Raw genomic sequence first — 14,585 nt, 5'->3', positions numbered from 1 at the left:
AAATTGCTAAAACCGTCTCTGTTTAGAATTGTTTTTCTTATACAATGATATTATATTATTAAATTCAAGTTTAATACAATCCATTACACATTGACTCACTTGTAACCTACTGTACAGCAGAGTGACATCCACTAACCTGCTTATTTTTATTTTTGTTTTTATAGTATACTAATTTCTGTTTTATATCATTCTCCAATGAATTGAATGTAGTAGGCCCAAGGTAGTCTATGCATTTTAAAATTATATTATGTATTCTTATAACAAACATTACATTTGGGACTGTTGACTATAATTTATTCTGTTATCTATCTGTCACTTTTACTATTTTTGTTTAAAATTTAATAAATTGGTAGGCAATTGTCAAAAATGTAGATACCCCTGCCCAAATGTTATTGTGCCGCTGCCACTGACACTTTGAATTTCCATATAATTTAGATTCGAATGATATACATTTTTAACTTTAAACAATTTACGATACATATTTTTTGACATGAAAACGAAATAAACTGAAATAGTGAAATCTTATAAAATTAAAAACAAAATAAATTAACTTACTTCTTAAAACTCGTTCATTTCACGTTTATTAAGAAAGAAATTTAGTAAGCCTAACCGAAGGTGGGTCATGGGAGGGTGTTACACCCCCCCCCCCCCCCCCCCCCCCCACTCGGCAATATTTGATTTTCAGTCAGCAAAATGGAATTTATTTTCACCTGAATTAAACCAATTTTTTTTAAGACGAGGAAAGGAAAATTAAATTAATTGTTTAAATGTTAATATTGTTTTGACTCAATATTTTCGTAATGGGTTATGGAGCGGATTCGCAAAAGTACATCGAGACTGCCACAACGGCAGTCGGCACAAGATAAAAACCTAATGAACGGCTCATAACATAAAACGCATACTTATAAGCAGTTATAACGATAATAGTATATCATGCATATTATAATATACAGTAGAAAATCGATAAACCGTCTATTTCTTTCATCCGTCATCGCATTTAAGCAATGCGGGTAATGGGTATACGGCCTTAGATCATACACTAGTATAATACTATGATCTAATAGCATGTGGCGACGGTTGAGGCAGGCGATTATAATATTATATTTAATATTATAATACGTTATCGAGTGATGGTACGTAAACATTTTTTTTTGGAATATCCAAAATACGCGATATTCGCGTTTCAAAGAAACACTCAACAGACGAAGATTACCGATTATCTTGTATCGTATAATATGTGTGTTTGATGTCCGTACAACTTACTGTAGTTGACAACAGTCTGTTGTACACCATATTCGGTATTTTAATAATTGTGCTTACTTCGCAAGTTATTTTCCGGTACAAGGCTTAGAAAGTACCGCGAGTTGTAAATTGTAATTTTTCATTTAAAACCTAACCTAACCTTTCAAGGCTTAAAATATCTTATATCTACATAATATGGTTCATCACTTTTATAATTAACGAAATATAGATTATAAGTATATAGATTAATTAATATTGATACAAAAAATATAGATTTTAAAAATATTATACATATCTCGTTTCACTCAGAATCTAATATTTTTTATTAAATTGAATGCAATTTTTTAATAATTAGATTAAAACCATTAGTAAATAAAGTAAGTAAATTTTGAATTTCAAATTCTAATCGGCAATTTTGATGAATACATACACCCCCCTATGATTCTTTTATTGAGATCGTCCCTGGTTAAGTTAATGAAAAGCCAAAAGTAACTAGTTAAATTAAAAAGTTAAAATAAAATTAACTTTTTAATTTAACTTTAACTTTTTAACTCGTTAATGCACAGCCTTGCTTGATAGCATAATAAAATAGATTTAAAATTTAAAATGTTGAAATGTTTTGAAGCAAATATGTGGTATGTTCAGCTTTGTTATAAAAAAAGTGGGTAGGTGGATGTCACACATCATTGTAAAATCAATACATTCATCGTTCCACTCAGAATCTAAAAAAAAATAAAAAGTTAGATATCCAATTTAAAGAGATTTTTTTATAACTTAAGGTGCCTATATACAACCTATCATATGATTATAATATGAGGCCAGACGGCGTATATTAGCTATATTATTATAATCGATTCTGCCGGTCTCTTACCAATTTTTATATGTGGATAGTGGATGTGGTTATCTTGCAGGTTAGTCATTTATGTTATTAGGTAATTAAAAATTCACATATAACAAACATTTTTTTTAGATTTTATTCAAATGAAATAATATAAAAAAATTGAGTTTTTATACACATTACAGGTAATTATAACGATGAAATATATCAAACGTTTAGATTCCAATTTTTGGAAATAATTTTTCACGTCTATATTTTTTTTTATCAACTCGAAGGTTGGTTTGGTTTACAACTCCAATTCTCCATTCGCTCGCTTTTTCTTTAAGTTCCTTAAAGATTTTGACTCTTGCATCACATTTAATGTATCCTGTATATAAGAGTTACGTGGACATCCTGTAGTAGTACTCTTCCCTCATATCATACAACTACTACTCTAGATAGGTATAAATAAAAAATAGACAAAGTACCAATATTCGTATAACCAGAATGTACGTGTATAATAGTTAAATAATAACATAGGTATTATCATGGCTAAATAAATAGGTATGATCGCATTGAGATGCATTTTCGTTTTGGGCTAAGCACGTACAATTATTGCATGTCTTAGCATAGACCTATAAATTATTATATAATTTTTTACGGTATCGATTTTTAATTTAATACTGGTATCCAATTTTTTTCGGTTTCGGTTTTTAAAACAGTTTCTGAAATCGGTTATAAGCCCTACTTGTTATTATTCAGTGTACGCAAATCGTCACGTTATATATTATACATTTTTTCATATTTTTAGTGGAGGCTTGAACCTTTTTCCTTGACTCACATTTAATATTTGTATACCTCCTTCGAGACATCACTACATATTATTATTATGTTATTTGTTATATTAACTCATATAACCGCTAAATAGCCATATTTATTATTGTTTTTATCTGTTGGGCCAACATTGACTTAAAATATATTTTTTAAGAGAAAAATAAAAAAATGTATGATATAAGATATGTTAAGATCAACGTCTTTCACAAGGAAACCGTTATTTTGAAACGCAAGTTTTATATTGCTGTATCGACACTGTATAGTTAATTTATAATTGACACAATTGAAAACAAGATTTGAAGGTCTTAGTGAAATAAGTAATTTATTTAGTTGTATTTTAAGACTGCTTGTAATATCAGATGACGAGATCAGTGAGAGTACAAAAAAGTTGGCGGATGAATTTTAGGACTTTAATCCAGCAGAACTTGCCGCACAAATTGAGTCATTAAAATGTCTGTTTGCTTCTGAACTTAAGTCTTGTAACAGTGTTTTTGATATGACTAAATTACTAATAACTGAAAATAATAATTAACTACTAGTTTCCCTGTCTTATTAACGGCATTTTACTTGTTCCTTACATTATCGGTTACTGTGGCGAGGGCAGAAAAGACATTCTCAAAACTTTAATTAAAAATTATCTAAGAAGCACCATGTCCCAAACACGGCTTAGTGGTCTTGCAATGATTTCGATAAAAAATGAGCGTGCTAAAAAATTGAACTTAACGTTAATATTGGTGAAGACGTTTGCTCAAGACCGTAGCAGAAAAAAATCATTTTTATTGTAAATAAAATATTATTATTACTGTTTCCGAAATTAAAATTTAGTAAATTATTAATTTACTATAAATATATTTTTTTTTATTGCGTACAAATAAACAGCCCAATGTTTAGAAATTTAAATTACAGATATAGGGCCTCCAAAATAGTTGTATTCACGGGCCTCAATGATCGTAGTTCAACCAATGGGCAGGTAGGTACTTACTATTAATTGATTATGATTATGAAAATACTATTAAGAGGACGCTTCACCGCGGCCATTTTTGTCTGCGTCTTACAATTACGCGTAACATAACAAATTTACGCTTAGCAGATCACGTTTAGCTCCGTTAGTTTAAAAATTAAATTGAATCGAACTTTTTAATTTCTTAATTCATAATATGTTAAATGAAAGGTTTGGTTATATACAGGGGGATTCACTAAGCATGCTCTGCAGTATGTTTATTCAAATTCTGATTGTTGGAGTTTTACTGCAGGGGGGGCAATCTGTGGTAAAACTAAAAATCTATAAGGTAAAATGACACTATTGCCCACTCAGTTGCCTCCCCAGATTACGCCTATGATCACATGCACGGAATAGCTATCAGTTATCAGTAGGGAGCGGATGTTTATGCTCCAAAAAATTTAAAAATATGCATGGAATTATGCTCTAAAAAGTATAAAAATATGCTTAGAATTTATTAAAAATATGCATCAATAAAATTTTTATTTAGAACTTATTTTGTTTATTAAAAATTAAAAATATATAGGTATTATATTAAAATTATTATTCTTAAAATTAAAACTTTGAAAAGAACTGTTGGTGAATTGTTTGTTAATCTGAAAATAATATGCATATACATGGGTAGATATTAGAAACCAAGTACCTACTAACTAAGCATTAAATGATTTGAAAACATATACCTAGTGATTGGGCATTGGACTGGATAATCAATGTTTTCTTTAATTTATCAAAAGTAAATTTTCTTCTGTTATCCGAGAAAAATCATGTCTAGAAGAACCCACGGGTGGAAACCGGCTATTGCCGCCGCCACCGCCGCCGTCGGGACATTTTGAACTATTAATTATGCGTGTCGAGTCCGTTAATATATTAGTATATTACGAAAAACCTCAAATATGCACTAAAAGCATAATGAATATAAAAATATGATCAATCAAGTAAAAATCGGACAAATATGCAAAAATATGCAAAATTAAATTGGTAAATTTGAACTCTTTAGGCGATGAAAACAAATTTTTATCTTACTTCCGCATTAATTTAGATGTTACTAAAAAATATGATAAATGCATAAACCCTAGTTATCAGTTATCACTAATATATTTTTAAATAATCAAGTATAATTTTGTATATACTTTGTATACTATGTTTTTTTCTAAAAACACTATTAATTCGGTAGCAAACGCGTACCGGTAATCGCTAAATATTGTCATCAATATTGAACCATCAGGGTCTAAAATTAAAATTTTTTGCTACTGCACACCTAATTCCACACAAAAATATTTTAAAATAATGAACATATAGACCTGGTAGTGCACACAGTGGCGTATTTGGGGGGGGGGGGGGGGGGGGGGTGGGGTGTCAGGGGGAAATTGCTCCGGGGCGCCAAATTCTGAGTCCCTCCTCATAGGGGCGCTAGTAGTTATAACAAAAAAAATATTTTTTATTTTTTTATTTTATTGGATTTGTTGAGAAATTATTTTAGTTATAACTAATAAGTGATAACCTGTATTTTTCTTATAATATCATTTCTATACATATTTCTATATATAATGTATTTTTTACATTGTCATAAAAAAAGGCTAAATATAATTTGTTTTATTTGATTATAAAGGTTGACTTTTTACTAGAAATAAATGGAGTGGTCAAAAATAAAAGTGTTCTCTAAATTAGTGGAAGCATCAATGCAATAAGAGGAAAATATACATTTTGGGTTATTACTTATTACATTTACAGGGCTTGAAACCGATTGAAAAATTTCGGTTTCGGTTTTTATTTTTCTCGATTTTGGTTTAAATTATTCAATACTGGTATATTATATTCAATACTGGAAATGTCGGTTTTGGTTTCAATTTTGTATACCGGTTTTCAATTTTTTTCTGATACAGTTTTCAATTTAATACCGGTTTCCAATTTTTTCCGATTTTGTTTTCGGTTCCAGTTTTTAAACGGTGTTTACCGGTTTCTAAAATCGGTTTCAAGGCCTGGACTATTTACGTTTATTCTTAGTTTATTAATTTTTTTGAATCGCCGGATCGAGCGTTTGAATTGCCAGTTGTGTAAAGAAAACTTGCCAAAATGTCAAGACACAATACCGATTTTTAAATTATATTCGGTTTAGGTTTTTAACTATAATATGCAAGGCTGGGCATTAACGAGTTAAAAAGTTAAAGTTAAGTTAAAAAGTTAATATTATATTAACTTTTTAACTTAACTAGTTTCTTTTGGCTTTTCATTAACTTAACTGTTAACTAACTAAAATTCTTTTTTAATTAACATGAAATTAACGAGTTAATTTTCCATATCAAGAAGTAAGTTAAGTTAATTTATTTTGTTTTTAGTTTTATTATATTTCACTATTTCAGTCTATTTCGTTTTTATGTCAAAAAATATTGACCATTAATTGCTTAAAGTAAAAATGTATATCATTCGAATCTAACTAATATGGAAATACTGCATAAAGTATAAACACTATAGTCTATAATTTAGTTTTGGGTTGGAAAAAAATTAAGTACTCTAGCGTTGTATAAACATATAAACTTTTTTTTTAACTTAATAAAAAGTTAACAAAAAGCGTGTATTAACGTTTAACTTAACTGAGTTAACCTATTGTTAAATTAACTTTTAACTTTTAATTTTTTGTTATTGGTGCATATTAACTTGACTTAACTGAGTTAAAAAAAATCATTAACTTGCCCAGCCTTGATAATATGTACCGGACCGGTACTTCCGGTATCCAATTTTTTTCGGTTTTTGTTTTAATTTAATACCGATATCCAATTTTTTCCGGTTTTGGTTTTGAAGTTAATACCGGTTTCCAATTTTTTTCGGTATCGGTTTTGATATTGTTTTCGGTTTCGGTTTTATAACGGTTTATACTGGTTTCAAGCCCTGCACTTTTAATGGAGAGAAAAAGTAAATTGTGAATTTGAGGTGGCTTAAAAGTTTTTTGTGACAATGAGTAAAAGGAAACTGAAAAAAAGGGGCGCCAAAATCGTAAATACGCCTCTGAGTGCACATGCTACATATAACTTCATTGCACTATTGGTTTTGCTATTAATTAATAATTAGGTAGGTAGTTATAATAAATACGAACTAAGAAAATCTTCTATAAACGTCCTTGACAGACGTCTATGACTAAACATTTTAAATTAAAAACGAAATAGCTTGGGTTAATATACTTATTATATTATAAACCACCCAGAATATAGTGTAGTCGGTATTATTTTTAGTGTTAAAGATTTTAAACGAACACAATATGCTAATTAGTAATTTTCAATAATTTAATTGAATAAAATCAAATACAAATTTATAAAAGCCGAAAATAAGTACTGCACACTTTTAAATTTGCTTCTGCACATTTAATATTAGCTACTGCACATAGTGTGTGCTACTGCACACAATTTTAGACCCTGAACTATTGTACATTGACAATGTGATCAAATTAGCAGATGGTTGTCTCTGAGGGAAGCAGATAGTAATAGTTCTGTTGCGGGCCCTCAAGGGTAATAGCGTTGCCATTGCAAGACTGGTTGCAACATTAAACGTTGTGTCTGACGTGGGACTGAAGAGTTGTGTAACAGTAAATGTCATGGCCAGTACAACTTGTAAAAATAAATAAATAATAATAATAATGCATTTTTCTATTTTTAAAAATACCTAGGAACATCATTTTAGATTCCGAGTGGAACGATGAATGTATTCATTTTACAATGATGTGTTTTTTTATTTTTTTATTTTTGTGTCTGTCATCACCTTTTAGGACAGTAAAAATGCTATAGATTTTCTTCAACAGTATCTTTTCTGATAGGAAAGTGAATCTAGTTGGTACTTTGGGGGTCAAAAGTAAACATTTCTCAGTAGTTTTCAAAAACGCCGTTAAAAACAAAAAAAAAATTAAGGAAAAAACGGGAATTTTTACGTAAAATTTGCTTTCGAGAAAATCGATTTTGGTTTTTGGTGTAACTCTAACACACATACATGAAATGTTCACTGGTTGTTTATATTTGCATTTTCGATACACGATAAAATTTAAAAAATATTTTGATTTGTTTTGAACTGTTTAGGAACATTTTCAGTTTCCAATTTTATTAGTTTTTTTTTTCTATGAATGTCAATAAAACTTTATTTGTTGGGTAAAAAAGCTTGAAAATTTAATACAAAGTTCCTACTATATTGTTACAATGATATTTGAAAAATATTAAAAATCCTTAGTCACAGTTTTTATTTATAAGCACTTAAAGTTCAAATATTGACAAAATTCCTAAAAAATCACGAAAATTAGCAAATTATTTTAAGTTGAGAATTTATAAAAGTTTTTCTTTTTAAATCTAAGATTTGAAAATGTCATACAAGATTCCTCATACGTTTGTCTACCTTTATCAAAAAAAAAATGTCTACAAGCAAATCAAATTAAATTTTTATGAGCTTTTAAAATTCATATTTTTACAACATTTGATATTCATTGGATTTCTCTTGTAACGATTTTCTTATTTTATTGTTATTATAAAACGAATGACTGTATAGATACTTGAAAACATCAGTGAATATATTAGCATTTTCTAGATACAACACAATTTAACACCATCCATTACAGTGACCCACTTGTAACCTACTTAAAAAAATACTGTTGTATATAAGAAACTGCGATTTTATTCGTTATTTCAGTAACTGAACTGTAAACGGTTTTTATGTTTGAAATATACGTTTAATGTTATTGTTTGCGAGAAATGTGCATGCATAGATTATAATATAATCGTTTACACACTCTGTCGTAAATAAAGACTGGCCAAAATTATAAACTACAAATAAATATTAATATATGTATAGTTTTAATATTAAATACATGAAACTATGAAAGTTGTTTGGAAAACACCAATCACTTTATATTTTTGTACCACGACAAACTGAATTATATAAATTGCTTTATCTAAAAAAATTAGTTTCATATTTTACATTACTACCTATAATAACAATTAGTTAAAATGTATTGTCTTTATGACGTTATCTATTACGCATTTTACGTGTGTTCATTTTATCCCGGGTAAGTCAGGTAAGTCAGCTATAGTATATAATATTATATATTATTATGTATTATGTAATAAATATTTAAATTTTTATAATATTATTCCATTGAAATATTAATTATATATTCTTATTAACTTCTAAGTCAATACTAACGTATACTGTAGATTGGTGTGAATCATTTTATATTTTTATATACTTGTTGGGAACATTCTGTCAAATAGAAAAGACGGACGATTGTGAGGGAATTGGAAAATAATTGTATGATCTGTTCTAGGGATAATAATTCTAAAACTAGCCTGCTATATATACACAGATTGTATAATATATAATATCAAATATACTAATATTATACTGCGCCTTTCTCAGCACAGCGCGTCGTGATGTGATGTATGTTAAATGGGCTGTGATATAGCAGGCTAGATATTATATAACAGACAGACGGGGTTGGGGTGCAGGAAGGCAACAGCACAAAGATTTATGAGCCCATAAACTTTATATTATACATATATTGACTTTAAAACAATTTTGCATCCCCACCCCACTCCTCCCCCTCTATTCCCTCACCACACCAATACAATTACATCTAACCGGGCCATAACAAATGCACGGGCGCCGCCCACGTATTATATTTAATTATTATATTGTATACGAAACGGCCGACTACCCTGTTGCCCTTGAAAATTGCAACCATTAATATAATGTACGTTCGACTAACGTCGGCGAACGCGTATTACGTATATTTTACATATTACTGATGTAGGTATACAGGTGTTTGGTATTGGTATAAGTATATTATATAGGTTATTACTTATTATATAGGTGCTCGTATAGTCGAATCCAGCGCGACGGTAGTGGCGCGATGCTAAGTCAAAAAAAATAGCGGAGTAGCCACTAACGTATGATAACAGGAGAACTATTTGGCAGGACGCAGAAGTTAACTTAAATAAATACAATTAAGTAACCAGTAACCACTATAGTATTTTTCGTAATTAATAATGTATAAACAATATGTTGACTAAGTATTTAACATTACAATTGATCTTATTTGTCATCATAGGTATTTGCAATATTATAAAATGCCATTTTATTTAAATTCCATATTATATCACGTATTTTAAAGATTTAATCATTACTAAATTTATTTATTTTTTAACTAAACTTTTTTTTACACGTAGTTATAATGAAGTGTTTTAGGTGTGATATTATATGGTCGGCAGAGTCCTACCCCCACCTCCACGCGGTGCCGACTGGAAACGGAATTCCGGTTCCGGCCAACGGGGGAGGCACAGAAGGCAAACTGTATAAAACCGAACACCGGCGGGTCAACACCAGCGACCAGAGAGGGCCAACATCGCCCTCCATAACCATCGACAACAAACTGAAGGCTCGATGCGAAGACAACCGGGAAGCGGGGACCAAACGGTTAGATCGCCCAGCGTCTCAGTACCATCATCCGAAACTGCCCCACAGCGGCAGGTGCGCCCCGGGGCATTATTAGGACACCCACAGCACGGCTTGGTCACCGTCCGGGTGATCGCGATTGATGTGGAAGCGCGCTCGGGCCGAACGCCTCAAGTCTTCGCCGACCGGGCAACTCAACGCACCGATAGCAGCACGCAGCAAGTGACACGGAGGAAACAGAAGGAAAACTGTATAAAACCGAATACCGGCGGGTCAACACCAGCGACCAGAGAGGGCCAACATCGCCCTCCAACCACCGACAACAGACCGAAGGCTCGATGCGAAGACAACCGGGAAGGTTAGACGGGGACCCAGGGGCTAGTAAACTCAGCGCCCCAGTATCATCATCCGAAACTGCCCCACAGCGGCAGGCGTGCCCCGGGGCAATAGTAGGACGCCCACAGCACGATTCGTCACCGTCCGGGTGATCGCGATTGATGAGAAGGGGCGCTAGTCAGAACGCCTCAAGAAACCACCGACCGGTCACTCGACGCACCGAGCAGCACGAACGAACGAACGAACGGAGGAAACAGAAGGAAAACTGAACAAACCAAAACACCGGCAGGCATCAGATCAGAGCGGGAAAACATCGCCCCCACCCGACAACAACAGCCGAAGACGGACTCTGAAAGACAATTCCCGCGACGCCGTCGGTTCAAACAGGAAAAAAAAAAAAAAAAGGTGTGATATTATATAACAGCAATATTACCTACAGCCGCTAGTTTAGAATCGCCTTAACGCCATTTTCACACCTTATTATTTTCACACCGAAAGCCGATAAAGTTTAACCGAATATCATTGGCTTCAGTCATATGCGTGTGTTATATTTATATATATTATATTATGCGCTAGGCACTTGCCAAGACACGCGGAGTGGCGTTAAATAGCAATAACGATTATTGCATACTAAAAATGGCGATTGTGAATGGTGGGCGATGTTTTTGCGCTAGACGGTATATTTCAGGGTTAGGTCAAATGTATGGCCGACCAACGATTAGCTATAGATAAGCGTTTTGGTATAAATTTGAATAAACAAATAAACAGACATGCGTAGTACGGAATTAAATTGAATTTGGCCGCATTCCGTATGCGATATAAGTGGTTAGGTGGTATCAGGGCCTAAAATTGCGTGCAGTAGCACACATTATGTGTAGTAGCTAATATTAAATGTGCAGTAGCAAATTTAAAAGTGTGCAGTACTTATTTTCGGCTTTTATAAATTTTTATTTGATTAATATTCAATATTGATTATTGAAAATTACTAATTAGCATATTTTATTCGTTTAAAATCCTTAACACTAAAAATAATACTGACTACACCATATTAGTTAATAAGTATATTAACCCAAGCTATTTTGTTTTTAATTTTAAAATGTTTAGTCACATAGCCATATCGGTATCAATGACTTGTATAGAAGATTGTTTTAGATTGTATTTAATATAACTGATTATTAATAAATAGCAAAAATAATTATGCAATGAAGTTATATGTTACTGTGCACTACTAGGTCTATGTTCATTATTTTAAAATATTTTGGTGTGGAATTAGGTGTGCAGTAGCAAAATATCTTAATTTTAGGCCCTGCAATAGTTTTTCTTCGCAAGCAGCTATTTCTTGGCGTGTGTAATTGTACTTAAGAAAACCATATTCTGTATACCTATAAAATAAATATTAATTACTTTTAATATAATTTATTTATTTTAATTTTAATGAAATATTTTTATTAAGAATTAACTTACAGAGTTTGTAGGTATAAGTCATTTTCAACTTGGGTGACAACTGCTAGTATATTTTGTGGAGAACCACGAGCTCCATTAACGTCCGGTATAGTTACACGTACAATTGTGCCTATTTCTCTGCTTGTTTTTCTAAATTTTGTTTTGAATTTTTACGTGCAATATAAATATTTTCCTGACAACCAACAGTTTTTAAACATAATGTTTTTGATTTTTTAACTTGTTCAATGCATTACACTTAATCTACTTACAATTAAAATAATAAATAATTCATTTCCAGTTGTACGGTAACTACATTATACGCAAGTACATAACCACGGTATAGTGCACGTGTACACGGTATGTGCGTGTTCGTATGTAAGTGTAGAATATAATATATTATATTATATGATTGTATAAAATATATTGTTGCTATAGGTATAATATATTATGTGTACATTTATGTAGTGGTGGTTTATATACTACATTATCATTTATTATACGTAGGTACTTTGTACTTACCTATAATATAATACGGGAACGAAAATTCGGATTAACCGGAAGTCCGGAAACATTGCTCTTATAACGTGCTTATATATATTTAGAATATAGATTATACCATCGGGCAATTTAACTCATTCACACAGGGTATAATCTATTTATGTATACAGTGTATATTAAACATATTATTATTTGACGTACTCGTGTGTCTATAAGTAGTATAAGTAGCCATGAATACGTCAGCGACGGTTCTTCGCGTAAACTTTTTACCCGCAGGACCCCGAACCCCGTGATGTATTATAAACTATATATTATAAGTTATAACGTCATACACGGTTATATACATACATACTTGTACTGCGATTTTCACTCCTCCTGTAAATTGGCTATACCTACATACATATATGCTAGGATGCCACCCAGAAGAGCCGCAAGCACTTCGACTAACGTCACTATATAATATACGTCTTATAAATATGACTATAATATAATATTTAGTTGGTACTTGATACGTAGGTATATGTATAGGTGCTCGGTGCTTGCGGTATATTATATTATACGACGGGGAGCTTGCAGAGTCTATAATAATTAATATTCCATCGGTCATGGTTATAATGATTTGCTAATATATATATAATATTAATATATATATATATATATATTAATATATTTATATATATAATATTATTAGGCCTAAGTGGTTTCTATTTAGCGATACAACTTCTAAAACACGGTGGCCTGTGATACTGTGATATACTCGTAAATAATGACGCAAAAAACACGTCAGCTGAAGATTTACGTAGGTACTCACTCACTGCATTGATCATTTTTGGCACACCTATTCAACATCTTTATGTATATATGTACCTACTGTATACGCATTAATTACACGGCAGTGCAGAACCTATAGGCCAGGGGGATCTGAAGCTTGTTTAAGGGAGTGGAGAGTAGGAATATTTTTCAGTGATGTATAATGATATATAAAATACTTAAAATGAAAATTTAACTTCTATATTAATTAATAATTAACTTATATTAGTTTATATGAGAATCCAAGTTCAGTTTAAATTTTAAATACTCTGAAAGTCTGAACAAACATTGATTAACAATTATTGTAATTAATATGATTAATTAAATAATCTCAGTTAGGTCTCAGTATAGTTTATAAATCTGACTTTCCAGGTGAGCAAAAATATGGCGTTTTAAATTCAAAAGTATAAAACTTTAGGTTTGGCATAAATGCAGTTCAGCTTTCAAGCGTTTTTTGGATTTTTTTCTTCAAAATGGGTGTTTTGCATGCATAATTTGATGATACTTTCAAATAAAAACGCTCAAACTTAATTTGTAAATTATGGTCAGCAAATTGTTTTTAAATTTTTCAAATTAGTTAATTTCGCGATGTAGATAATACACACGTGGTCACTTCCGATCTTTGATTAAGAAATTGTTGAGTCTTTATTTTACGGCATTTAATGCGGGCATTGGCCATCAGGAGCGCTAAGAAAGCCGGTTATTAAAATAATTCTGTTTAGGTACGCATTAAGACTTAGGAACGAATGTAGCTTACTTCCCAAGTGGTTTTTTTGAATATTTTATTTTTTAAATGTTAGTATTATTATGCTCGATGTGTTTTTGAAATCAGAATTTCTACACCGTATTATCTACATCATGAAATCAATTAATTAAAACAATTTTTTTTTAAATCCCAATGGAAGGGGGGGGGGGGGGTAATTGCCACGCTCCCCCCCCCCACATAAATCCTCTCCTGCTATAGGATAAAACTATTAATCCTTATATATGTTATACGGTAAATGATGTTATATCGGAAAATAACGTAATTCGCCGGTTTATTAGCAACAAATGTGGAAATTATCGTTATTTTCTGGTGATTAACATTAATAACCGTATACTATATAGGAAATGTTAATTATAAAATAATGTCCAATGAGTAATGATAAGGTGATCGCTAAACTAATTGTGGTACTAATCGGG

Source organism: Metopolophium dirhodum, chromosome 9 (genome assembly GCF_019925205.1).
Source record: "Metopolophium dirhodum isolate CAU chromosome 9, ASM1992520v1, whole genome shotgun sequence".
NCBI lineage: Eukaryota > Metazoa > Arthropoda > Insecta > Hemiptera > Aphididae > Metopolophium > Metopolophium dirhodum.
The sequence above is the reverse complement of the archived record's forward strand: the minus strand, read 5'-3'. Positions refer to the sequence as shown.